Source organism: Triticum urartu, chromosome 7A (genome assembly GCF_056163025.1).
Source record: "Triticum urartu cultivar PI428250 chromosome 7A, HENAU_Tu73, whole genome shotgun sequence".
NCBI classification, from domain to species: Eukaryota; Viridiplantae; Streptophyta; class Magnoliopsida; order Poales; family Poaceae; genus Triticum; species Triticum urartu.
Genome location: NC_141879.1, coordinates 366,841,434 through 366,868,724, shown reverse-complemented (window position 1 = coordinate 366,868,724; position 27,291 = coordinate 366,841,434).

The window sequence follows — 27,291 nt, the reverse complement described above, 5'->3', positions numbered from 1 at the left end:
GATGTCCTCGCACGTTCGTAGTCGGATCGTAAAAGTTGACTTCCTCCAAAACGATAGCCACCATCTCATCGAAAGACGGGACACCTTTGCCTCTATCAAGTGGTATCAGATTTCTGGGGTGCTCGGTGAGATTTTACAGTTTTTTCATAGTTTAGATCGAGTCTGTTCTTCATACCTACAGTCCACGAAAAGCCAAAAAAATTTTAGGGTTAGTTCATCGTATTCGAACCAGTCTGAGCCTTTGCATAGTATTTTCAGTATTTTGCTTTGTTGAATTTGCGGTTGCATCATCGTGTCCAGTTGCTGGTCTTAGAGTCTAGTCTTTTAGAGTTTCGAGTTCTGGTCATAAGTTGTCATGCCGCCGCTTCGCCATCATCATCGCCCCTGCCATCTACCACCACTGCTTATCCGCCACCGATCCGTCTCCATATACCATCACCAATCCGTATCCATATACCACCACCAATCCGTATCCATATACCACCACCAATCCATATCCATATACCACCACCAATCCGTATCCATATACCACCACCGCTGCCATATCCTACCACCATATATCCACCACCAATTCGAGTTCCTTTCATATTAGGTTTTTTTTTCGAGATCCATCTAATTTCCATTTCGTGTTTCCTTGCCTGATTAGGTCTCTAAGAAAAGTCTGGAGACCCCCGGGTAGTTTTTAGGCCAAAATTTTCCTAAGAAAAAATATTTTTTCCCTATCCTATTTTAGGATTTTCTGAGCCTTTTGAGCCACGTGCCATCATAGTGATTTTTTGTTGCACTTTTTCGTCGTCGCTGCCATGATTTCCGAAAAAAGTCAAAAAAAAATTCATGCCCATCCTATCAGTTTGACGAGGGAAGAGTTTTGAGACACTCGCCATTATAGTGTTTTTCGCAAAAAAAGAGGAGCGAGAAAAAGAGGGGCGCAAAAAAAACAAAGCAAAAAAAGTTCGAGAGTGTGCTTTTCCCTTGTTTATGTGCAACGCCGTGATTTTATTAGTGTTCTAGGCTCTCGTCTCTAGCATGGTCTAGCCTAGGACCTGCATAGTACCGGCGTTGAGCGTTTATTCAACTTTGCATCTCTTGCTTGATTATTGCTGACCCTTTTTGCTACCATATTATAAGCCTTCCCAGCTCCACATACATCTACGTCGTGCGTTTGACTCTCCCTGGTAATCGCTCTATCCAAGCTTTGAGAGTTTTGACTATAACGGTTGCTGATCACCACCTGCTGCTGGGTAAGAACAGGTAAGAATTTGAGATTTGCTTGACGGATTTGTGACACCCACCACCATCTCTTGTTCGTAGTCTGTAGGATCATATTCTTGTGTGTTTCCAATCATAACTCTTGTTTCCCCGCACATACGGACTCTAAAAACAGCCTATACTTAAGTATTTCGAAAATACATGGGCCTGGCCCAATAATAAGATGACGCAGCACCTAAAATAGCCTCTGGACGAAATTTAGGAAGTGGCATCTTGTATATTTCATCCAAGGCTTCATGCACTCCTTATGGTGGCTTCAAAGTCCTGAAATCATGATGAGGACATCAATACCATTGTTACACCCACAGCCCCTGCTGCTATACATACTGGACCAATTACTAGAGCTCGCGCACGCCAATTGAATTATCAGGTACTTTCATATCTTGGTAACGATTCTAATGTTCATGAGAATATGATGCTGCCTAAATTGGATACATTTGTTTTGCTTACAAATGAAGGGCCTAGCTTGGACAAGAAAGATGAACCTTGGAGCAAGTTCAAGCATGGAGATGATGGCATGCGCAAGGGGATCAAGAACGGAGTTACAAGTGATGCTTTCAGGACTTTGAAGCCACCATAAGGAGTGCATGAAGCCTTGGACGAAATATACAAGATGCCACTTCCTAAATTTCGTCCAGAGGCTATTTTAGGTGCTGCGTCACCTTATTATTGGGCCAGGCCCATGTATTTTTGAAATAACTAAGTATAGGCTGTTTTTAGAGTCCGTATGTGTGGGGAAACAAGAGTTAGGGTTGGTTTCGGACCCCTCCTCCAAGGGCCACGAAATCCCCCCCTCTTCCTCCATATATACAGCCCTTAGGGCGTCATTTAGACTTCGGGTTTTGCTTAGATTAAAGTTCGCCATAGCTGCAACTTCGCGTACTTCGTTTGTGTTCAACGACCAGACAAAGGCGTCACAGAACCCCACCTTGATCAATAAAGCTTTCATCTTATATTCGCAATATCCAGATTGCAATCTCAGTTTCTTGCTTGTTCTTCGTTTGCTCGCAGGAAACAGACCCTCGTGGTCAGGTTGATCGTGCTTCAGCGTGGTCAATAACCCTCGGAAGTTGGTTTTGCGATTTCTAAGGCGCGACTTCTCGCACGTTCGTAGTCGGATCGTCAAGGTCGACTCCCACAGAAAACGATATCCACCATCTCATCGAAACATCGGGACACCTTTGCCTCTATCAAGTGGTATCAGATTTCCAGGTTGCTCGGTGAGATTTTACAGTTTTTCGTAGTTTAGGTCGAGTCTGTTCTTCATACCTATAGTCCACGAAAAAGCCAAAAAAGGGTTAGGTCATCATATCCGAACCAATCTGAGCCTTTGCATAGTCTTTTTAGAGTTTTGCTTTGTTGAATTTGCGGTTGCATCGTCGTGTCAAGTTGCTGGTCTTAGCGTCTAGTCCCTTAGAGTTTCGAGTTCTGTTCACAGGTTGTCATGCCGCCGCCGCACCATCGTCATCATCATTACCATATACCACCACCCCACCATATACATCACCGCTGCCATATACAACCACCACTCCGAGTCCACATATACCATCGCCATATACCACCACCAATCCGAGTCCAGATATACCATCGCCATATACCACCACCAATCTGAGTCCAGATATACCACCACAGTCTGAGTTCCACCAGATTCATCTCCGCCACTAGTCCTAGTCCGAGTCCAGTATTTGTTGCTTTGTTTTCGAGTTCCAGATCACGCCATACTCCGAGTCGTGACAGAGTAGGACTCCCGAGATTACGTGCTACCCGCAGAAGAAAAATAGTTCCAAACTCAAAAAAAAACTAAGTCTGGAAAATTCTGGCTAGGCAGTTTTTAGACCATTTGTAAACTTTTTCGAAAAAAATTTGTTGCGGAGCAAAAAAAGAGGAAAAAAGTGAAAAAAAGTGAAAAAAGGAAAAAAATTCAGAGCGTGCTCCTCCATTTTTTACGTGCAGCGCTGTGATTTTGTTAGTGTTCTAGGCTCGCGTCTCTAGCACGGTCTAGCCTAGGACCAGCACAGTACCATCGTTGAGCGTTTATTCAACTTTGCATCTCTGAATTGATTATTGCTGACCCTTTTTGCTACCATATTATAAGCCTTCCTAGCTCCACATACATCTACGTCGTGCGTTTGACTCTCCCTGGTAATCGCTCTATCCAAGCTTTGAGAGTTTTGACTATGACGATTGCCAATCACCACCTGCAGCTGGGTAAGAACTGGTAAGAATTTGAGATTCGCTTGCCGGATTTGTGATACACCACCACCACCACTTCCTAGTAGTCCGTAGGATCATATTCTTGTGTGTTTCTCTTGCTGCTAACCATGGCAGGATCACAAGCCGATGAGACAGATTGGGAGAACATGACGAACAAAGAGCTACATGATAAATTTCAGCAAATGATGAGTGGACAGGTGCAAGATGTGCTAAACAGATTTGAAGAGGCCATGGAGAAGATAGATGGCATGGAGAAGACGTTCGAAACAAAGCTCGATAACAAGTTTAATGAATTACTCGCGCGTCTTCCACCACCACCACCGGCTGCACCTAACGCACCTCTACAACAACAACAACAACAACAACATCACCTTCCAAATCAAGTGGGGCGGGCACTGCTCATTCCCCTTGAGCCTGGTCAAAATTCTGGTGCCGCTGTTGATGCTTCTGTAGCTCCTGCTCCTGCTACTACTGCAGAGGTGGAGGACCATTACGAGGATGAGGTTGATCAAAATCAGAACTACGTGCAACCACCAGCACCACCGCCACCAGGTCGTCCTCATGCATATCATCGCAATGGTAGGGCTGCACAACCACCTCAGGTACGTGATCATGACCATCTCCCTAAACTGAAATTGAACATTCCACCATTTGAGGGTAGATATGTTCCTGATATATATCTTACTTGGGAGTTAGAAACCAAACAACGATTTACATGTTTACTTTATCCTGAGGAGAGACGTGTTCCTGCTGCTATTTGTGCTTTCACTAGCTTTTCATGTGTTTGGTGGTCTGAACATTGTAGATTATATCCTATTCCAGCTACTTGGGCTGCTTTGAAAACTGCTATGCATACTCATTGGGTTCGACCATATTATCAACGTGAATTACTTCAAAAATTGCAGCATTTAAGACAAGGAAAAAATTCTGTAGAAGAATATTATCAAGAATTACAAAACTGGCATGATTAGATGTGGTATTGTTGAGGAGAATGAAGCTATGCTTGCACGTTTTATGGGTTAATTAAATAGAGAGATTCAGACCATTCTAGAGTATAAGGAGTATACTAATATCACTCATTTATTCCATCTTGCTTGTAAAGCTGAACGTGAAGTGCAGGATCGACCGGCATTGGCGCGAACTAACTTTTCAGCAGGTCGATCTTCATCATGGACACCACGTGCATCCTCTATTTCCACTGCACCAGCACCTCCATCAGGTGCCACCTCCAGCCGTGATACAAGAAAGCAAGCACAACCACCACTATCTGCCAAGAGCACACCTGCTGGGCCTGCACAGAGTTCTTCTTCTTCCATGGCATCAACAGGGCACACAAGTGATATTATTTGTCGCCATTGTAAGGGAAGAGGACATTTTGCGAGAGAATGCAAATCTCAGCGTGTGATGATTGTTCCTGAGGATGGTGAGTATGAGTCCGCTAGTGACTATGATGAGGAGACTTTGGCTCTTATTACGTTCAGCTTTACGTGTATGAAGAACACGGTGGAGAGGATTCTGATCATGAGACGCAATACATGGCTGCTGAAGATGCTGACAGGTATGAATGTTTAGTTGCTCAACGTGTTTTGAGTGTGCAGGTTACACAAGCTGAGCAAAATCGGAGGCATAATTTGTTCCATACAAAGGGAGTTGTGAAGGAACGTTCTGTTCGCGCCATCATAGATGGAGGGAGCTGCAATAACTTGGCTAGCATGGAGATGGTGGAGAAGCTATCTCTCACCACAAGATCACATCCACATCCTTACTACATCCAATGGTTCAACAATAGCGGCAAGGTTAAGGTAACACGTACTGTTCGTGTGCATTTTAGTATCTCTACATATGCTGATTATGTTGATTGTGATGTGGTACCTATGCTAGCATGTTCCTTATTACTTGGTAGGCCATGACAATTTGATAAAAATTCAGTACACCATGGTAGAAACAATCATTATACTCTTGTTCATAAGGATAAAAACATTACTTTGCTTCCTATGATTCCTGATTCAATTTTGAAAGATGATATTAATAGAGATAATAAAGCAAAACAGGAGAAAAATAAGAGTGAAAATCAGATTGTGGCAACAGAATTTGAGCAACAAATGAAGCCTAATAATAAACCATCTAGTGTTGTTTCTGAAATTAAATTGAAAAGTGCATGTTTACTTGCCACCAAATCTGAGATTGATGATCTAGATTTTAGCAAATCTGTTTGCTATGCTTTTGTGTGCAAAGAGGCATTATTTTCATTCGAGGACGTGCCTTCCTCTTTGCCTCCTGCTATCACTAACATTTTGCAGGAGTTCGCCGACGTCTTTCCACAAGACGTGCCACCGGGATTACCACCTATTAGAGGGATTGAGCATCAAATTGACTTAATTCCCGGTGCATCATTACCCAACCGTGCACCATACCGCACCAATCCAGAGGAGATGAAGGAGATTATGCGTCAAGTGCAAGAACTGCTCGACAAAGGTTATATACGCGAATCCCTTAGTCCTTGTGTTGTTCCTATCATTTTAGTGCCAAAAAAGGAAGGTACGTCGCGTATATGCATTGATTGTAGAGGCATTAATAATATTACTATTCGTTATCGTCATCCTATTCCTAGGCTAGATGATATGCTTGATGAATTGAGTGGCTCTACAATATTCTCCAAAGTTGATTTGCGTAGTGGATACCATCAAATTCGTATGAAATTGGGAGATGAATGGAAAACAACATTTAAAACTAAGTTTGGATTATATGAGTGGTTAGTCATGCCTTTTGGGTTAACTAATGCACCTAGTACTTTCATGAGATTAATGAACGAAGTTTTACATGCTTTCATTGGACAATTTGTGGTAGTTTACTTTGATGACATATTGATTTATAGCAAATCTTTGGAGGAACATTTGGAACATTTATGTGCTGTTTTTATTGCTCTACGTAATGCATGTTTGTTTGGTAACCTTGGAAAGTGCACCTTTTGCACCGACCGAGTATCTTTTCTTGGCTATGTTGTTACACCATAGGGAATTGAAGTTGATAAAGCCAAGATTGAAGCTACCGAGAGTTGGCCGCAGCCCAAAACGGTCACACAAGTGAGGGGTTTCCTTGGCCTCGCTGGATTCCATAGGCGTTTTGTGGGAGATTTCAGCACCATTGCTGCACCTCTTAACGAGCTTACAAAGAAGGATGTGCCTTTTGTTTGGGGTACAGCACAGGAAGAAGCCTTCACGGTATTGAAAGATAAGTTGACACATGCTCCTTTACTCCAACTTCCTGATTTTAATAAGACTTTTGAGCTTGAATGTGATGCTAGTGGAATTGGATTAGGAGGTGTGTTATTACAAGATGGCAAACCTGTTGCATACTTTTCTGAAAAATTGAGTGGGCCTAGTCTGAACTATTCTACTTATGATAAAGAATTATATGCTCTTGTTCGGACCTTAGAAACATGGCAACATTATTTATGGCCCAAAGAATTTGTTATACATTCTGATCATGAATCTTTGAAACACATTAAAAGTCAAGCTAAACTGAACTGTAGACATGCTAAATGGGTTGAATTCATTGAGACTTTCCCTTATGTCATTAAACACAAGAAGGGCAAAGAAAATGTTATTGCTGATGCTTTGTCTCGTCGTTATACTATGCTTTCACAACTTGACTTTAAAATATTTGGTTTGGAGACCATCAAAGATTAATATGTGCATGATGCTGAATTTAAAGATGTATTGCAGAATTGTAAGGAAGGGAGAACTTGGAACAAGTTCGTTCTTAACGATGGATTGGTGTTTCGTGCTAACAAGCTATGCATTCCAGCTAGCTCCGTTCGTCTTTTGTTGTTGTAGGAGGCGCATGGAGGAGGATTAATGGGACACTTTGGCGTCAAGAAGACGGAGGATATACTTGCTACACATTTCTTTTGGCCAAAGATGAGATGGGATGTTGAGCGTTTTGTTGCTCGCTGCACTACATGTCAAAAAGCTAAGTCATGACTCAATCCTCATGGTTTATATATGCCTTTGCCTGTACCTAGTGTTCCTTGGGAGGATATATATATATATGGACTTTGTTTTAGGTTTACCTCGAACAAAGAAGGGGAGGGAGAGCATATTTGTTGTCATGGATAGGTTCTCGAAAATGGCACACTTTATACCATGTCATAAAAGCGATGATGATGTTAATGTTGCTGATTTGTTCTTTTGTGAAATTATTCGCTTGCATGGTGTGCCAAATACTATTTTTTCAGATTGTGATACTAAATTTCTTAGCCACTTTTGGAGATGTTTATGGGCTAAGTTGGGGACTAAACTGCTTTTTAGTACTACTTGTCACCCCCAAACTGATGGACAAACTGAAGTAGTCAATAGAACATTGTCTACTATGCTTAGGGCTGTTTTGAAGAATAACAAGAAAATGTGGGAAGAATGCTTGCCTCATATTGAATTTGCTTATAATCGTTCATTGCATTCTACTACTAAGATGTGCCCTTTTGAAATTGTGTATGGTTTCCTACCTCATGCACCTATTGATTTGTTGCCTCTTCCATCTTCGGAGAACGTTAATTTTGATGCTAAAGAACGTGCTGAATTGATTTTAAAAATGCATGAGTTAACTAAGGAAAACATTGAGCATATGAATGTTAAATATAAACTTGCTGGAGATAAGGGTGAAAAACAGGTTGTGTTTGCACCTAGAGATCTTGTTTGGTTACATTTGCGTAAGGATAGATTTCCTAATTTGCGCAAATCAAAGCTAATGCTACGTGTTGATGGTCCTTTTAAGGTGTTAGAGAAAATAAATGATAATGCATATAAACTTGAGCTGCCTGCAGATTTTGGGGTTAGTCCCACTTTTAACATTGCAGATTTGAATACTTATTTGGGTGAGGACGATGAACTTTCGTCGAGGACGACTTCATTTCAAGAAGGGGAGGATGATGAGGACATCAATACCATTGTTACACCCACAGCCCCTGCTGCTATACATACTGGACCAATTACTAGAGCTTGCGCACGCCAATTGAATTATCAGGTACTTTCGTTTCTTGCTAACGATTCTAATGTTCATGAGAATATGATGCTGCCTAAATTGGATACATTTGTTTTGCGTACAAATGAAGGGCCTAGCTTGGACAAGAAAGATGAACCTTGGAGCAAGTTCAAGCATGGAGATGATGGCATGCACAAGGGAGTCAAGAAGGGAGTTACAAGTGATGATTTCAGGACTTTGAAGCCACCATAAGGAGTGCATGAAGCCTTGGACGAAATATACAAGATGCCACTTCCTAAATTTCGTCCAGAGGCTATTTTAGGTGCTGCGTCACCTTATTATTGGGCCAGGCCCATGTATTTTCGAAATAACTAAGTATAGGCTGTTTTTAGAGTCCGTATGTGTGGGGAAACAAGAGTTAGGGTTGGCTTCGGACCCCTCCTCCAAGGGCCACGAAATCCCCCCTCTTCCTCCATATATAAAGCCCTTAGGGCGTCGTTTAGACTTTCGGTTTTGTTTAGATTAAAGTTCACCATAGCTGCAACTTCGCGTACTTCGTTTGTGTTCAACGACCAGACAAAGGCGTCACAGAACCCCACCTTGATCAATAAAGCTTTCATCCTATATTCGCAATATCTAGATTGCAATCTCAATTTCTTGCTTGTTCTTTGTTTGCTCGCAGGAAACAGACCCTCGTGGTCAGGTTGATCGTGCTCCGGCGTGGTCAATAACCCTCGGAAGTTGGTTTAGCGATTGCTAAGGCGCAACGTCTCGCACGTTCGTAGCCGGATCATCAAGGTCGACTCCCACAGAAAACGATAGCCACCATCTCATCGAAACATCGGGACACCTTCGCCTCTATCAAATCATCACTTGTAACTCCATTCTTGATCCCCTTGCGCATGCCATCATCTCCATGCTTGAACTTTCTCCAAGGTTCATCTTTCCTGTCCAAACTAGGCCCTTCATTTGTAAGCAAAACAAATGTATCCAATTTAGGAAGCATCATATTCTCATGAACATTAGAATTGTTACCAAGAAAGGAAAGTACCTGATAATTCAATTGGTGTGCGCGAGCTCTAGTAATTGGTCCAGTATGTATAGCAGCAGGGGCTATGGGTGTAACAATGGTATTGATGTCCTCATCACGGTATGATCATAAGAGCGAGGAATTGACACAATCCTAACTCGTTGATCGAAGAGTGCATTAGAGAAAAAGGACTAGATAGCATGATCAATCTTAGAATGGTGAGTCAATAACCAACACGCTAAGAATGAAGTTATCGCCCATTAACTCCCAAGCAACAGGGTTGCTAGGAGTATTGATTTCACACATCGCGGTTCAATTGTCGGCATTCCAGTTACAATAATACGGAACCAAGGAATGAATAATTGTGGTGAGAATGATCACTATGGCAAGAATTCATAAGAGGTTGTGCGATTCCTATGATATTCTTGACAAAAAGAGGGTAGCACTCCAAGGTAGAATACAACAAAAGCTAGTTTGGCATTTTGATATGTGGAATACAACTACTTTGACCCAATCCTAGGAATGGATGGGGTACTATAGTTTATTTTTCCTAGTCATTCCGAAATAGAATGGAAGGCATCGATGAACACGAATGCATGACTACTCCTGACTATCGGGTGGTAGACGAAGGTCAGAAACAACTAAAGGGGAACAAATCAAAGGAACATATGATTTTCCGAGTTGTAGATGCATAGATTGGTATGTCGAACAAGTTCAACATGTTTCTTCCGGATAACCCATGCAGAAAGGTAGGATTGGCAGAGTTGCAATATAGAATGGGGAACTCATTGAGAGAACTCTTGTTGTGATCTTTTGGTTCAAAGAACTTCTGCCATAAGCAGTTCATGGTATTTGGAAGAAGGGAATACAACCGACCTCGAGGACTATCGCAAAGCTTACTAATATCATAAAGGAACTAGCAAACACTACCAACATGAATGAGTAGAGTGAATCTCGGGTTCAAGAACCTAGGAATGGAATGCCTACTAACTAAATGGCATCATGGGATGCTTTCGAGAATGACGGCTAGAATCTTCACATTGGGAACACAAAACATGCCTAGATTACTAGGTGACTCCCTAAGACACCTAGGATCGTAACAATAGCTCCAACATATATGTCGAGGCCATAGAGTACCTTAACTCACCGTTTAGTGTGGTTGAACTGGCCCAAAGGTACATGGGAATGGAAAGAAGGGATTTGCAAATGCATCAGACGTTTAGAAACCTGGTATGACTCGGACAACAAAATAGATATAAATGCTCAAAAAGATTTGAGAAATCCTACAAAAAGGTGGCATAACCACTTAACATCACAATATCAAGGTTCTAATATCAACTGTCAACACACGGAAGTAGTAGGAACTGAACTAGGGCAACCATCAATCATATAAGTCTACGGATTAGTAACACATGATCCTAATAGAAAGTTGAGAAGCCTAGTTCTTAATCCCCATAGAAAAAAGAGGTTGACTCAGATCAGAAGGGCATAAGGTAAAGGAGTAAAAAGAGCCTTACATTCCCTTATATAACTAAAGCATTTCGAGATGCAACTTCGACCAGTTTGGCTTGGTAATCCTATAGGCAGTCAGGCTCTGATACCAAAGCTATCAGGACCCCGATCCAAAGTCACGCTGATCTAGCATGTAACACATCATATCACTTTGCGGCCTCACGCACGATATTCCCACGGGTGCCACCTTACCTGGCCCGGGACCATTTGCGCCTTTTGGCTCACGTATATGATAGTATCGCTAGCATCCATATGACAAAGAACCCGAGCCTACATGACTAGTTGTAAACCCAAGGTGGCACTAACTTATAGGGACAGGCATACATGACCCAGCAACAAACGTGTCGGTCATCAACGTATGAACCCAAGTCGTAGCAAGCTACAAGGACTTAAAGGAACGACGCGTGACATTTCCTCGAAGGGACAGACACAAGAACGAAGAAGGACACATGCCGGCCAGCCTAAGTGTTCCAGAGCAGTAGCAAGCTACCATGTCTCAGTGGAAGAACTAGGAGACATTTCCCTATAAGAGACACTACCAAGAATAAACAACTAGGTTGTCGGATCCCACACATACCAAACATTTCAAATCATACACACAATATGCTCAATATGTGCAAATACAACATGGCATCACAACAAAACTCTACGACTCAAAGTATTTATTCCATAGGCTCTGAGGAACCAAACATTACAACCACGGGTCTTATGACCCAACATTCAGAGCATACAAACAACGAAAGCATAACATGTCTGAGTACAGACAACTACAAATGAAAAGGGCTGAGAAGCCTGACTATCTACAAGATCCTCCCAAGGGTACAAGATCATAGCTGAGGTAACAAGCTAAGCATGGAAGTCCACGCGGGACTACTAGTGAGACTGAAGTCTCTCTGCAAAAACATAAATTAAGCAAATGGGAGTACAAATGTACTCAGCAAGACTTACATCAGAACTAGCTACATATGCATCAGTATCAACAAAGGGGGGGTGGAGTATAACTGTAGCAAGCCAGCTTTGACTTAGTGGCTATTCTGAACTACGTCTACATGTAACTCTTGTGAGGTGGCGCACACGAGTCCACATATTCACCAATCAATACACCACTATAGATCCGCTCTCGTCTCCCTACGAGAATGCCATCCATAGCACTCACACTTATCTTGCACATTTTAGAGTATCCACTTTCACTTGTCTATGAATTGTATAGGCAACCAAGTAGTCCTTTACTGCGGACGCGGCTATTCGAATAGATGATGTTAACCCTGCAGGGGTGTACTTCTTCACACACGCTCTCACCACTTATCGCCGTTTACACGACATGTACTCGGAAACCTTCAAGCGGAAGCCTAGCGAGGGTGTCAGCCACGACCTAACTAACCACACAAGTCCCTAGTCCAGGTCTATCGCCTATTCAGGTTCCATCCGCAGGGAGTCCAGCCGAGGTTTCCACTATAGCCCCTAACGATGTGTGCCGGGTTCCCGAGGCACCAAACGGGCGTCCCAGTACACCGTGCCATGTGCCTACCACATCACAGGCCACTCCTAGGGTCAGCGCTGCGCATGACCTCCAGCATACTACAAACACTAGAAACTACTTGCAACTCCTGGACAGAGGACAGGGGCGATTAATAAGTCGAGAGGGTCGATTGGTTTCGGGCCCAACGCGTGGTAATAGCTGATCTCAAACCATATACACAGATCTCAGTTCCTAAGGATGGTCCCAATGAAATAACCCACCATGTACTCCTACATGGCCCCTCATCGATACCTTTACCAAATCATGTTCACACACTTAGCTCACGCATAGTAGGACATGTTCATCACCATTCCAATTCATCCCCGATGAATCGAACCTGACTCAACTCTAAGCAGTAGCAGGCATGACAAACAAGCATAGATGAGTAGGCACATCAGGGCTCAAACAACTCCTACTCATGCTAGTGGGCTTCATCTATTTACTATGGCAATGACAGGTCATGCAGAGGAAAGGGTTTCAACTACCGTAGCATGTAACGGTTGAATTGTTGTTGTCCTAATGCAGTAAAAGAGAGCAGAAGCGAGAGAGTGGGATTGTATCAGAATGAACAAGGGGGTTTTGCTTGCCTGGCACTTCTGAAGATAGTAAAACTCTTCATGGGTGTCATCGAACTCATCGTCAGAACTACGTCCACTGAAAGGGGACAAATACTGGCAAACATAGAAAGACCACAATCAATGCAATGCAACAATATGATGCATGAATGTGACATGGAAATATGCTATTGATTGAGCTAATGCAACTAGCAACAAGTTAAATGAAGTTGGTTTGAACCCTAGGTTCAAATTCAAACTCCGTATGTTGATATTCAAATGCCATTTAATTGATTTGACCTCATCAGCAGGTTTAACTTGCTTTAAAATGCATGAAAACAGTACCACTGGATAGATTGGATTTTCTGATCATTTTTCATATATAACTCTTTTCAATTTGAGTTATAGATTATTTTCTATGATTTTTAGAAGTTTTAACTATTTTCTAGAATTTCCTTGATTATTTTTAATCCAAAAAAATGTTAACTGCATCAGCATGACGTTAGTGTGACGCCAGCAAGTTAACAGGGGCGGTCTAGGTCAAACCTGATGCTGGGGCCAACTTGTGAGTGTAACAGGGCTAACTAATTAAGTTTAAAACTAAACTAAACTAATTAGCAGGACGGGCCCCACTTGTCATTGACACAGAGTCTAAAACTAAGTTTATTAGTGCACCTGGGCCTACATGTCAGTGTCTAGTTTTAAAATAAACAGGGTGGTTAGTGGTTAATTAAGCCGGACACGTCAGCCCGTCGGAGTTAGTCGCCGTGACCTGTGGCCACGGCGGAAGCACACCGGGAGGCCACGGGAGTGGCAGAGGAAGGCACCAGGAGGTAGTCCGTGCGCCCGTGCATCCAGCGGAGGCATCAGCAGGTCGCGGGGTGCTCGGAGTCGAGGAGGGCGAGCACTTGGGCAGCGGCCGGAGATCGGGTGTCGGTGAAAACGACGCTACAGCGAACGGTAGGAATACTGGGTCAGGGTTTTGGGCTTATAGCAGGGCGCTGAGCATGGTGGTATGCTCAGTCGTGACGTGCGTGAGCTCTAGCCACGGCGGCGACACGGCTGGTGGCGACGGGTTCTCGGGATCGACAGAAGTTACGACTACACGGCAAAATCAAGCATGGGGAGAGAGAGGGGTGGCGTAGAAGCTCACAGCGGAGAGAACGAGGTGGTCAGCGAGCTCGGGGATGACCGGAATTCAGCGAATCGAGCGACGGCGACCGGCGGGTCCGAGGTAGGAGACGAGCTTGAAGACGTCTCCGCAGGGCATCCGAGCTCGTGGGACTGGGCGTAGAGGTGCGCCGCAGCGACGGGGAGCTCATGGGCTAGCTGGCTGGGCATCAGGAGGTCAGTGTCCGCGGTGGTGCTCGTCGGCGTTCTCGGGTGCATCTTGGGGAAGAACGAGGGAGAGAGAAAGAGGAGGGGGATGGGCGTGGGAAGAGTCGAGAGGGAGCCAAGGGGTGCATGTCCTCATCTAGGGGGGTCAGGGAGGGGGCAACCAAGCAGGAGGTGGCGCGAGTGTGTGCGCGCACGGCGGCCACACGCCCTCCTGCCCACTGGCGGGAGGTTGAAGACGGCGGGCACCTGGTGGGCTGGGCCAGCAGCGCCAGGCCAGGTGGGTTGCACAGTAGCTGGGTCGCAGGTGGGTCTTCTCTTTCTCTTTTCTTATTTCTATTTTGTTTTCTATTTTTCCTTTCTATTGTTGATTTAGTAAAATACTAAACCACTTCTAAACTTCTGAAATTATTTGTGGGCACAATTAGAATTATTTCCAACAGCCCCAATTTAGTTTCGAAATTATTTGGGCATTTAAAATAATCATAGCATTTAAATGCCCAATTTCAAATACTTTATGATTTAATTCAAAATTCCAGGAATGGCCTAGGAATATGTTCATCATTTTTGGCAGAGGTTTTCACCTTTATTAGAAACCATGAACATTTTCAAAGGGCATTTTGGGTTCATTGAAAAAGATTTTATTTGAACCTGTTTGATTTGCATTTGTGCCTGGGTTTATCAATCCCCATTTCAATTTTTTCTTGAATTTAAACATGATGAAAGAATGCTTTGATGCAATTAGTTACAAGAAATTCTAGGGCTATGACATCGAGCCCTGGAGGATAGGTGGCGGGGAGATGCGCACGTCATCAAAGATCGGGGCCGTGAAGACCTCCGCTAGACCGACGGGTGCGGTCCCTTAATGTCGATGAGCCTGCGCTCAGTATTGGCGGGTGCCTACGTTTCGAGGTTGGCTGCCGTGCCTTTACACGAGAGCTGCGGCAAGTCCGTTGGCCGTCCATTCGCACGTTTAAGCCTGAGATACCTGAGAAGTATGATGGAAGGCTGAACCCGGCAGAGTTCCTGAGCATCTACACCATTGCTATTCAAGATGCCAGGGGAGGAGATGAGAAGGTGTTTGCCAACTACTTCACTTTGGCTCTCAAGCCCAACGTGAGGTCTTGGCTGATGCACCTGTCGGAGAACTCCATTTCGTCATGGGCGGACATGTGCCACGAGTTCATCGGTGCCTTCACTAGCGGCCACTAGGAGCCCGACGGGCCCAGAGACCTACAACTTCTCTAGCAGAAGGTAGGAGAAACTCTCCGTAAGTATTTACAGAGATTTAGTAAAGTTCATAGGAATATTCTAAATATCCATCAGACAGCTATTATAGCAGCCTTCCAGTCCAATGTGTGCAACCGTCGCATTCGTTCTAAGATGAATGTGCGGTTGCCCAAGACTATGAAGGAATTATACACACTGGTGGATAAGTGTTCTCGGATGGAGGAAGGAAGGAAGTTGACCGGAGAGGAGGATCGCATCAATGTTGATTCAGAGGATGAAGATGAATCAACTAGTCAGAGGAACGACAAGAAGCATAGTAAGAGGCCAAGAGATAAGGCAGTGATGATTGTAGAAGGTTTGGGCACACCTACTACCGGCAAGAAGGCCAAGGTTGAGGCCCCCGGCAAGGAAGTTGCCGCTTGCACAGCCTGCTGGGAAGCCGATGTCGCCGAGAAAGTTGGGAAAGGCGATGTCATGTACTGCAAGTTCCACCGGACCAAGGGCCATGACCTTCAGGAGTGTTACCAGGTTGAGCAGCTTGTCAAGAAATAGAGGGCAGAATATGATAAGCATGACAAGGAAAAAGGTCAGAATGCCACGGGCGGAAAGGGCCAAGGCGGTGAAGCAAATCGCCCCGGCAAACCCTTTTGGAACCAAGGAAAACCCGTCAGGGGACAAGAGAAGTGAAAGTGCAACTATCCCCGGGTGGTTTTGGTAATTCCTAACATATAGCTCATTGAGCTAACATTATTCCAAGATTAATATTTCAGGAAAAGCTCAATGAATGGCATGGCATGGATGAGGAAAGTGGATCCCTCAAAATTCTAAGGTCAAAAAGTTTGGCTCAAGCTTCAAGATCAAGACTCTACATTTTATATTTTAGTGATCCAAGACCACATTGAGTCTATAGGAAAAGCCAATACTATCAAGGAGGGATGAGGTGTTGCTTAATGGCTTGCTTGCTCAAAGTGCTTAGTGATATGCTCCAAAACCCTCAACTACCTTCCCACATCCACATATGACCTAAACCAAAAGTCAAACTCGGTCCCACCGATTCTTTCTTCCGGCGCCACCGAGTTTCAAATGTCATAGCCACTGCCACAAACCCTAGCAATTCGGTTCACCGATAGGGATCTCGGTCTCACCAAGATGGGATTGTAATATCTCTGTTTCCCTTCGTAACGTTTCGGTCTTACCGAGATGAGCGATCGATCCCACCGAGATTGCAATGTAAACTCTCTGTTTCCCTTTTGTAACATTTCGGTCTCACCGAGATGAGCGAATCGGTCCCACCGAGTTTACCTGACCAACTCTCTGGTTAGCTTATTACCAAAATCGGTCCCACCGAGTTTGTGTAATCGGTCATACCGAGATTGTGTAATCGGTCACACCGAGATTACGTTATGCCCTAACCCTAACCATATCGGTCCTACCGAGTTGCATCTCAGTCCCACCGAAAGTCCTAACGGTCACTAGGTTTGCTGAATCGGTCTGACCGAGTTTAACCATTCGGTCCCATCGAGTTTGGCAAATTGTGTGTAACGGTTAAATTCTGTGTGGAGGCTATATATACCCCTCCACCCACTCTTCATTCGTGGAGAGAGCCATCAGAACTTAACTACACTTCCAATACACATTTTCTGAGAGAGAACCACCTACACTTGTGTTGAGGTCAAGATATTCCATTCCAACCATATGAATCTTGATCTCTAGCCTTCCCAAGTTGCTTTCCACTCAAATCTTCTTTCCACCAAATCCAAATCCTGTGAGAGAGAGTTGAGTGTTGGGGAGACTATCATTTGAAGCACAAGAGCAAGGAGTTCATCACCAACACACCATTTGTTACTTCTTGGAGAGTGGTGTCTCCTAGATTGGCTAGGTGTCACTTGGGAGCCTCCGACAAGATTGTGGAGTTGAACCAAGGAGTTTGTAAGGGCAAGGACATCGCCTACTTCGTGAAGATCTACCGCTAGTGAGGCAAGTCCTTCGTGGGCGACAGCCGTGATGGAATAGACAAGGTTGCTTCTTCGTGGACCCTTTGTGGGTGGAGCCCTCCGTGGACTCGCGCAACCGTTACCGTCCGTGGGTTGAAGTCTCCATCAACGTGGATGTACGATAGCACCACCTATCGGAACCACGACAAAAACATCCATGTCTCCAATTGCGTTTGAATCCTCCAAACCCTTCCCTTTACATTCTTGCAAGTTGCATGCTTTACTTTCCGCTGCTCATATACTCTTTTGCATGCTTGCTTGAATTGTGTGGAGATTGCTTGACTTGTGCTAAGATAGCTAAAATCTGCCAAGAACTAAAATTGGGAAAAGGCTAGATTTTTATTTGGTCAAGTAGTCTAATCACCCCCCTCTAGACATACTTTCGATCCTACAAGAAGGAAGTCTGTGATGATGGGAGTGATGAAGGGAATGAAGAGGAAACCAGTGAGAAGGAATTTCAGAAGGCCACTGACGCCCTATGCATTGATGGGGGTGCATCTTTGCACGCCTCCCACAACCAGCTCAAGCACTGGGCACGAGAGTTCAATGCTATGGAGCCATCGCCAGAGACCCGGAAGCCGCTCAAATGTCCCGCACGCGAATCATCTTTGATGAGGAGGATCATCCTGGCCGTACCACTGCGGTAGGATGCTTGCCATTGTTGGTCTCCTCGACAATTCGCAACCTCAGGGTCACAAAGATGCTAATGGATGGCGGGGCCAGGTTGAATCTGATTTCCCCAGCAGTCATTAACAAGCTTCAGATAGGAGAAGAGGAGTTCGAGGTTACCGACACGTTTCAAGGAGTTAACCTCGACAGGAGCCATCCTAAACGGAAGATTACGTCGCCGGTGATGTTTGGGGGAGAGCTGAACTATCGGACAGAGAAAGTTATGTCTGATGTGGTTGATCTTCCCCTGCCTTACAATGGGATCCTTGGAAGCCCGGCCCTGGCCAAGTTTATGGCAGCATCCCACTATGCTTATAACACTCTGAAGATGCCTGGGCCGCTAGGGGTCATCACCATCCCATCAGATGAGAAGGATGCAATTATCTGCATGGACAAGATGTACCGGGATGCAGTCGCAGCAGAGGCTGCGGCAGCAACAGCTCCCGCCAAGGAAAGGAAAGGAAAGGAAAGAAAAGGGATTGTTGGACCTCCGGCAAGGAGTCCAGGAAGCGTGCCCCCTTCGAGTGCATGACACCCGTTGACGACGTGCCGGAGTGTTCCAACTGCAAGAGATCCAAGGTTGCTGCACCCCAAGTGAAGAAGGTCCCGACAGGACTGGCTGGCGTTGATGGCACTTTCACTATCAGCGCCACCCTTGATGACAAATAGGAAAGCACACTCGTTGCTTTCCTGCGGGCGAATATTGATGCGTTTGCCTGGCAACCATCTGATATCCTTGGTGTTCCCAAGGAGGTAATCGAGCACCACCTTTCTCTCTGCCCACACGCCCGACCTGTCAAGCAGAAAGTCCGGAAGTAGGCCTCGGAAAGGCAGCAGTTTATTGCCGAGGAGATCAAGAAACTGGAGGAAGCTGGTTTGGTCAGAGGAGTACCGCATCCTACATGGTTAGTGTCGGTGTCAAAACCGGCGGATCTCGGGTAGGGGGTCCCGAACTGTGCGTCTAGGCCGGATGGTAACAGGAGGCAAGGGACACGAAGTTTTACCCGGGTTCGGGCCCTCTTGATGGAGGTAAAACCCTATGTCCTGCTTGATTAATATTGATGATATGGGTAGTACAAGAGTAGATCTACCACGAGATCGGAGAGGCTAAACCCTAGAAGCTAGCCTATGGTATGATTGTTGTTCTGTATGTTGTCCTACAGACTAAAACCCTCCGGTTTATATAGACACCGGAGAGGGTTAGGGTTACAAAGTCGGTTACAATGGTAGGAGATCTACATATCCGTATCGCCAAGCTTGCCTTCCACGCCAAGGAAAGTCCCTTCCGGACACGGGACGAAGTCTTCAATCTTGTATCTTCATAGTCCAGGAGTCCGGCTGAAGGTATAGTCCGGCCATCCGGACACCCCCTAATCCAGGACTCCCTCAGTAGCCCCCGAACCAGGCTTCAATGACGATGAGTCCGGCGCATAGATTGTCTTCGGCATTGCAAGGCGGGTTCTCCTCCAAATTCCGTGTACCTGTTGAATAAAGTCCGGTTTCTTGTAAATGTTGCGCTTCTTGGCTTCTACGCCCAATAATGGCCGTCTCCCACGTGTCAAACGAATATGAAAAGTCTGAGTGTTTTTACATCCACACCCCTAGCCGCGTAAATGAGCCGCCCATTTAAGGGGACGAGGATTTAGATCCAAACGACACCTTCTCCCCTTCGCGAGTGTTCATCAGAGCGCATCCGACAAAGGTCCATTCCACCATGGCCAGCCATCGCAACTCCTCCTTTCGCCCTTCCAGCCCTCAGCCTGGATATTGGGAGAGATGCTCCATCCCGCATAGCGAGCTAGTGACGCTCCAGACCAAGGGATTTCTCCCCCCGACCTATATGGTCCCGGTTCGAGCCGGTCTTGCCATTTATAATGGCGGAGAGCAAGCGGAGAGTGCCCCTAATCCCTCTAAAGGAGAGCGGGTATGCCTTGTCCCTTATTTAATAAGAGGGCTCGGATTTCCAATCCATCCGTTTCTCCGGGGGCTCCTAGAGTTCTATGGCCTCCAGCTACACAATCTTACGCCTGCCTCCGTATTGCATATCGCGGGCTTCGTAGCCCTCTGCGAGCTGTTTTTGGGTGTTGAGGCTCATTTCGGGCTGTGGAAAGCGCTATTCTGCCTTGTGCCCCGTTCTCAGAAGGGGTCAATATATCAAGTGGGCGGAGCCAAAGTGTGGCACATCGCCGGGACCGAATATCTATCCGGAACCCCAAAGAAGGCGTCCGAGGACTGGCCTTCGGAATGGTTTTACATAGAGAGACGCCCCACTGCCGGATCCTATCCGGATCGGCCTCCCTGAGTTCGACAGTGCTCCACTAAAGAAGCGCCTAAGTTGGCATCCACGGAGCCCTCAGAGGGAAAGTGACAAGGACGTCCTTTACCTGATGGGCCGGATAAGATTGTTAGCTCATTCCGGACTGACCATTATCGGGGTCATGGCCGCATGCATCATGCGAGGGGTGCAGCCGCTACAGTATAGAGGCCACCCCATGTGGGACTTCAACGGGGTGGACGATGACATCCGCTACGGCCGTAAGGGACCGGATTCGGCTGCGGCTCTAACAAAGACCTTGTCCGCTTTGTACAAGGGAGAAGAGGAGGAATTTCTCCGCGTTAACCCACAGGGTGGATTTTGTATGTACAATCCCCCAAACTAGGTAAGTGGTCACATTTACTTGCCCATCCGTTTTATATTCCCATTGTTAAATATTCAGTCTAACGACTTCAACGTAGGAACTGCGCCAGGCTGTTAAAGAAATAAACAACCCTCCTCCACAACCCGAGGACCCAGGACGGTCCCTCGACCCGGCCTCTCAAGAGGATCCGGACTTATCTGTGGAGCTGATTGATGGAGTGTTCCATCAATTGAGCAAGGACAACGCCTTGGTGGCCATTACGGCCGATTACCCAGGGCTAATCCCAGCCTCCCAGGTAACTGAGATCGAAGTCCCAGTACCCCGAATAGGGGTCCGCCCTCTCGTGTTTTCAGTTTCCTGATTACAACCGAGCTTTGCAGGGGAGGTTTTTGAGACGGGAGGCCGAACCTGCGGCGACAAGCCAACGAGGGGCCACAGGGCCCCGTGGGTAGAAAAGAGGTGCAGTCCGGACCGAGGCGTCAGCGCAAAGGTATGGCGCGCCCCCTTATCCCAGGTGTTATACCTTCAAGGCATATTAACACTCGTGCTCTCTTCAGGACAAAGACCTCGCCAGACTATATCCGGAGAGGCTGCCATTCGCGCCTCCACCAGCCAGGCTCCAAAGCCTGGTCCGAAGGTGGAGGCGAACACAAGGCGTGCACCGGACGCTCCTCCAACGGAGGATGTGGACAGGTTGTCTGCCACCAACTCTGAGGTGGAGAGTGTCATGAACCATAGGCGTCGCCGGACAATTCTTCGTGATGCTTGTTTCTCCCAAGAGGCATTAGATGCCTTCAATTCGGGAGATGCGTACCTCCGTGCCGCTCAAAATGGTCTAGCCAGAGCCACGGAGCAATATGTAAAAGACATACGGGTAAGAAAATTTTGGTAATTATATATATATATATATATATATATATATATATACCAGTAGCCCCCGAGACTTGAAACAGTTAGAATAACTGATTTAAGGATCATTTGTTATGCAGGTTCTTACAGAAAAGAATTCCCTACTGTCCGAGGAGCTGGAAGAGTGCAAAGCCCAACTTGAGGCCGCACTAGCCGTGGCAGGGGAGCCCAAGGAGACCCCCTCTGGTAATGTACACTTCGAAAGATAAGTATTTTGCGAAGCACGGCATGGGTGCGAATCTGACAAATGAAATTGCAGATGGCGCCGGATTGAATCCGGAAAGGCAACAACTCCTACGCCAGCTGAAGGCTGGTGAGAAGGTGCTGACAAAGGTGAGGCGGGAGAAGAACGATCTCCAAGATGCCAACACCAAGCTGGGCGTCGACCTGAAAGATGTTCGTGCCCAGCTGTCAGACTCCGTTAAGGAGAATCAGCGGCTTCATCACAACATATTTAGTAAGTGCTTCAACAAACCTTTGAAAAAAAGTTCGGCAGGGAAGTCGACTAACAGAGTAATGTCTGTAGGTGTGCTAACAGGTCGTCCTGCAGAGGAGATGCCCGGTTCTACGGGTGACCTTCTTCCCGAGCTCTCACAACTGCTCGAGCGAGTTCGGCAGGCGATGCAAGGCGTCGCCCAGGCCTTGTGGCCATCCATCTCCATGCCCGAAGGTCTTGGAGAGCTTGCGGAGAAGCTAAAGGGAGCACGGTGGCACTTCCGATTGTGGAAGATATCGGCCTGCCGTCAAGGCACTAGGGAGGCCTGGGCCATGGTGAAGACGCGGTACACAAAGGCTGACACCAACCATATGGCCGAGGTCGGTCCTGTGGCGCCCGATGGGAAGAGATCCCTGTAAGCTTAGTATACGGCCAAGTAGAATTGGCCACAAAGTATTCCCAGCAGGACTGTAAATTAGACAGCATGTTAGATGGTATTGAAGAGGAATACAATCAGTCAGAATGACTATGTAATTTAATTGACATTTATAATGCCTTCTAGCCGGATTGTAGATCGTTTGTCATGGCCGACCTTTTCGCTTCAGCCTCGGGACCTGACAGTCCGGAGTGTGTCCGAATTCCCATGCGGTTATATAAGAACCTGGGAATGCATGGAGACCAGGCGTAGGGGTCATTAGTGCGTGAACAGACAAGTGCCCGACTAGTTATGTTATATTACATGGTTAGTAAGAAACATCTTCCAGGGAGAATAGTTCTGTTAGGGGTTCCTTTCCCTGGGAGGCATGCCCATTCTGCGAAAAAGACGTGGGAAAAAGCATCTGGGGGCGCATAAATAAATAAGTGAAAAGATCATCTTTTAGGTCACCGACCGAATATTCCCTTAAGAACGCTAGCTTTCGGCTTCACCCAGTCTGAGGTACGCATCCGGCTGATCCGGCAGTAACAATCGCAGAGGTGCTCCCTTTATCGCCTAGCCGAATAATCAGGAACGTAGGGGTAAGCACAGGAGCCAGGCAACCCAGCTTGGCCAAAACTTAAATCATATCGATGCATATAATGGTGAAATACAAGGTACATGCGGAAGTGTAACACATGTGTTAGGCATGAAGCCCGTATAAATAAGCTTCTATTAAAAGAAGCCCCCGGATTTAATGAGTGCGAATAGCACGTCATTTGATGAGCCTTTAAAGGCTATAAGAGAAAGGAAGGGGAGAAGGAGAGAAATGTAAGGCAGACAATATATAAAAAATGCACACAGGAAGGAGATGAACACAGAGTCTAGCGCTAGGCATAGAATCTTCGGAGACGGGCTGCGTTCCATGGGTTCGGCTCGAGTCGTTTATCCGATGTATCTCGCAGGTGGTACGCTCCACCAGTCAGGACTTGGTCAATTATGAAGGGACCTTCCCACTTGGGCTTGAGTTTGTCCTTTCTCTTGTCCGGTAGGCGTAGAACTAATTCGCCAATGTTGTAATTTTTGACCCGTACTTCTCTGCTTTGGTATCTTCGAGCCTGCTATTGATAGAATGCGGAACGGGCTTTTGCCACGTCACGCTCCTCCTCCAATGCGTCCAAACAATCCTGCCAATCGAGCTCGGCTTCTCTTTCTTCGTACATGTGCACTCGAGGTGAGTCATGAATTATGTCGCAAGGCAAAACTGCCTCTGCCCGTACACCATAAAGAATGGTGTGTATCCGGTGATGCGATTCGACGTGGTCCGCAGCCCCCAGAGTATGAAGTCGAGCTCCTCTACCCAGTGCGTGTTAGATTCCTTGAGGGACCGTACTAATCTGGGTTTGATGCCGCTCATGATAAGACCATTTGCACGTTCGACCTGGCCGTTAGTTTGTGGGTGATAGACGGAAGCAAAATCGAGCTTGATGCCCATGTTTTTGCACCAGAGTTTTACCTCGTGGGCCATAAAGTTCGTGCCATTATCAGTGATGATGCTATGGGGGACGCCGTAACGGTGTACAACCCCGGATATAAAGTCTATCACCGGCCCGGATTCAGCCGTCTTAACAGGCTTGGCTTCTATCCATTTGGTGAACTTATCCACCATGACCAGTAAGTATTTTTGCTTGTGGGTTCCACCTTTAAGGGGTCCAACCATGTCAAGCCCCCAGACCGCGAAGGGCCAAGTGATGGGGATGGTTTGGAGGGCGGTGGGTGGCATATGGCTTTGGTTTGCAAAGAGCTGGCAACCGACACATCGTTGGACTAAGTCCTGGGCGTCTGCCCGGGCCGTCGGCCAATAAAAGCCTGTACGGAAGGCCTTGCTTACAAGGGACCGAGCTGCAGCGTGATGACCACCGAGTCCGGCGTGAATTTCAGCCAGGAGGTTCCGCCCTTCCTCTTCGGAGATGCACCTTTGAAGGACTCCGGTAGTGCTTTTCTTATAAAGCTCTCCCTCGTGGACTTTGTAGGCTTTGGATCGCCGCACTATGCAGCATGCCTCATTTTGGTCCTCGGGGAGTTCCTGCCTAGTAAGGTAGGCAAGGAATGGTTCTGTCCATGGGGCGATGACGGCCATTTTTACGTGGGCTGAAGGTGTTATTTCATTGGCAGAGCCTCCGATTGTGTCAGAATGTTCGGTGTCGGGCAGTGCGGTTGGGTCCGGGCTGTTATTGTTCGGCTCCCCTTCCCATACTACGGATGGCTTGAACAGCCTTTCTAAGAAGATGTTGGGGGGGACTACATCACGTTTTGCGCCGATGCGTGCCAGGACATCTGCCGCCTGATTATTTTCCCGGGCTATATGGTGAAATTCAAGCCCTTCGAACCGAGCTGACATTTTTAGGACGGCGTTGCGGTAAGCTGCCATTTTTGGATCCTGGGCATCGAAGTCTCCATTTATTTGGGATATTGCGAGGTTCGAGTCCCTGCGCACCTCTAGGCGTTGAATGCCCATGGATACTGCCATCCGGAGACCATGTAAAAGGGCCTCATATTCGGTTGCATTGTTGGAGTCTGTGTACATAATCTGGAGTACGTATTGAACTGTGTCTCCAGTGGGGGACGTCAAAACGACGCCAGCCCCTAGTCCGGCCAACATCTTGGAGCCGTCGAAATGCATGATCCAATTTGAATATGTGCCCTACTCTTTAGGGAGTTCGGCCTCTGTCCATTCTGTGACGAAGTCGGCCAAAACTTGCGACTTGATGGCTCGCTGTGGCTTATAAGTTATGTCGAACGGGAGGAGCTCAATGGCCCATTTTGCAATCCGGCCCGTTGCGTCACGGTTGTTTATAATATCGTTAAGTGGTACTTCCGAGGCTACTGTTATTGAACACTCTTGAAAGTAGTGTCGTAGGTTCTGGGATGCCATGAATACCGCGTACGCAATCTTTTGATAATGCGGGTACCGTGATTTGCACGGAGTGAGGACAGTGGACACATAATAGACCGGCTTTTGAAGGGGGAATTTGTGTCCGTCCGTTTCTCGTTCGACGACGAGCACTGCGCTTACAACCTGATGTGTTGCTGCAATGTACAATAGCATTGGTTTGCCAATGTTTGGCGTGGCCAGGACTGGGTTTGTTGCCAATATGGCTTTTATTTCGTCAAGTCTGGCCGTGGCTGCATCCGTCCATTCGAAGTGTTCGGTGCGCCGAAGGAGGCGGTAAAGGGGTAGGGCCTTTTCTCCCAAGCGGGAGATAAAGCGGCTTAGAGCCGCCACGCATCCGGTTAACATTTGTATTTGTTTGAGGTCCTTTGGGATATCCAATTGTGACAGAGCTCGGATCTTGGCTGGATTTGCTTCAATTCCTCTACCGGATACAATGAAGCCCAAGAGCTTTCCGGCTGGAATGCCGAAAACGCATTTTTCCGGGTTGAGCTTGATGTCGTATGTTCGGAGGCTATCAAATGTGAGCCTCAAGTCTTCTACTAGAGATTTGACATGTCTTGTTTTGACGACCACATCATCTACATATGCCTCCACTGTTTTGCCGATCTGGTTTGCCAGACATCTCTGAATCATGCGCTGATATGTTGCGCCGGCGTTTTTGAGCCCGAAGGGCATTGTGTTGAAGCAGAATGGGCCGTATGGTGTGATAAATGCCGTTGCGGCTTGGTCTGATTCTGCCATCTTGATTTGATGGTAGCCGTAATATGCGTCGAGGAAACACAACGAATCGTGTCCCGCGGTAGCGTCGATAATTTGATCGATGCGGGGGAGGGGGAAGGGATCCTTTGGGCAAGCCTTGTTAAGGTTTTTAAAATCAACGCACGGGCGCCAGGATTTGTCCTTCTTTGGTACCATCACCAGGTTTGCTAGCCAGTCCGGATGTTTTATATCTCTGATGAATCCGGCCTCCAATAGCTTTGCTAGCTACTCTCCCATGGCCTATCTCTTAGGTTCGGAAAAACACCGAAGAGCTTGTTTGACAGGTTTGAATCCTTTTAGGACATTTAAGCTGTGCTCGGCTAGCCTGCGTGGGATTCCTGGCATGTCTGAAGGGTGCCAGGCAAAAATGTCCCAGTTCTCTTGTAGGAACTCTCGCAGTGCGGCGTCTACATCAGGGTTTAACTATGCCCCAATGGAAGCTGTTTTATTGGGGTCCGTTGGATGGACCTGGAATTTGACTATTTCGTCCGCCGGTTTAAAGGAGGTGGACTTGGATCTTTTGTCGAGTACCACATCGTCCCTATTCACCGTGGAGCGCAACGCAGTCAGTTCCTCAGCCGCTAGGGCTTCGGATAGTGACTCGAGGGCCAGTGTGGCTGTCTTGTTTTCGGCGCGGAGTGCTATGTCCGGATCACTAGCGAGAGTGATGATCCCATTAGGCACGGGCATCTTGAGCTTCATGTACCCATAACGGGGTATTGCTTGGAAGATTGTAAATGCTTCCCGTCCTAGCAGAGCATGATAACCACTGCTGAATGGAGCCACATGGAACGTGACCTCTTCGGACATGTAATTATCCGGTGTGCCGAACACCACATCTAGTGTGATTTTTCCTATACAGCGCGCTTCT